This window comes from Sapajus apella, unplaced genomic scaffold (assembly GCF_009761245.1).
Source record: "Sapajus apella isolate SASKATOON/1434 unplaced genomic scaffold, GSC_monkey_1.0 scaffold152, whole genome shotgun sequence".
Taxonomy (NCBI): domain Eukaryota; kingdom Metazoa; phylum Chordata; class Mammalia; order Primates; family Cebidae; genus Sapajus; species Sapajus apella.
This window is the reverse complement of record NW_022437092.1, coordinates 699167-700860: the sequence shown is the minus strand read 5'-3', so window position 1 is coordinate 700860 and position 1694 is coordinate 699167. Positions and strand designations below refer to the sequence as shown.

Below are 1694 nucleotides of genomic sequence, written 5' to 3'. Positions count from 1 at the left end.
GTTTTTGAGACGGAGTTTCGCTCTTGTTACCCAGGCTGGAGTGCAATGGCGCGATCTCGGCTCACCGCAACCTCCGCCTCCTGGGTTCAGGCAATTCTCCTGCCTCAGCCTCCTGAGTAGCTGGGATTACAGGCACACGCCACCATGCCCAGCTGATTTTTTGTATTTTTAGTAGAGATGGGGTTTCACCATGTTGACCAGGATGGTCTCGATCTCTTGACCTCGTGATCCACCCACCTCGGCCTCCCAAAGGTGTTCATTCTTTTGTCTCATTTCTTTCTTTCTTTTTCTTGTGAGACAGAGTTTTGCTCTTGTTCCCCAGGCTGGAGTGCAAAGACGCCATCTCGGCTCACCGCAAGCTCCGCCTCCCAGGTTCAAGCAATTCTCTTGCCTCAGCCTCGCCTCCTGAGTAGCTGGGATTAGAAGTGTGTGTCACGACACCTGGCTAATTTTGTATTTTTAGTAGAGATGAGGTTTCTCCATGTTGGCCAGGAAGGTCTTAATCTCCTGACCTTGTGATCCGCCCGCCTCAGCCTCCCAAAGTGTTGGGATTACAGGCATGAGCCACCGTGCCTGGCCCCATCTTTTTCTTTTATTGCCCTTAGCACTATCTGAAATGGAATGACTTTCCACAGTGGGTGGCCTTCCTGACCAAGAGGGCAGTTGAGGTCACTAGGTGCCTGCCATCTGGCCAGGAGGAGCAACATCATTCTCGTCATCACTGTCATAGCACCCAAAACTTATTAAGCAGTTGTCACATGCTAGCCACTGTTCTAATCTTTCTGCCAACTACTGGAAGCATACTGGTACCCCTTTTTACAAAGAAGGAAACTTGCCCAGGCTCAGTGGGTATAATCCCACTGTTTGGGAGGCCAAGGCAGGAGGATCACTTGAGGCCGGAAGTTTGAGCAACATAGAAAGATCCCATCTGTACAAAAAAAAAAATTAGCTGGGCATGGTGGTGCACGCCTATAGTTCCAGCTACTCAGGAGGCTGAGGTAAAGGATTGCATGAGCCTGGGAGTTCGAGGCTACAGTGAGCTATGATTGTATCATTGTACTGCAGCCCAAGCAACAGAGCAAGACTCTGTCCCTTTAAAAAAAAAAAAGGCCAGATGCTGTGGCTCATGCCTGTAATACCAGGACTTTGGGAGGCTGAGGCAGGCAGATGACCTGAGGCTGGGAGTTAGAGACCAGCCTGACCAACAGGGAGAAACCCTGTTTCTACTAAAAATACAAAATTAGCCAGGCATGGTGGCACATGCCTGTAATCCCAGCTACTTGGGAGACTGAGGCAGGAGAATCACTTGAACCTGAGAGGCGAGGATTGCGGTAAGCCAAAATTGCGCCATTGCACCCCAGCCTGGGCAACAAGAGCGAAATTCTGTCTCAGAAAAAAAAAAAAAAAAAGGCCAGGTATGGTGACCCGCACCTGTAATCCTAACACTCTGGGAAGCCGAGGTGGGTGGATCACCTGAGGTCAGGAGTTCGAGGCCAGCCTGACCAACATGGCAAAACCCCATCTCAACTAAAAATACAAAAATTATCTGGGTGTGGTGGCAGCCACCTGTAATCCCAGCTACTCGGGAGGCTGAGTTAGGAAGACTGCTTGAACCTGGGAGGTAGAGGTTGCAGCAAGCCAAAATTGAGCCGCACTCCAGCCTGGGTGACTGAGCAAGACTGTCTCAAAACACA

General features: G+C 50.3%; 1 protein-coding gene across 3 annotated transcripts in view; it reads left to right on the top strand.

The window, feature by feature from the left end:
• The window catches only part of FARSA (phenylalanyl-tRNA synthetase subunit alpha), an 11941-nt gene that overhangs the window by 6899 nt on the left and 3348 nt on the right, over nucleotides 1–1694 (top strand). The gene's annotated exons all lie outside the window — the stretch shown is intronic.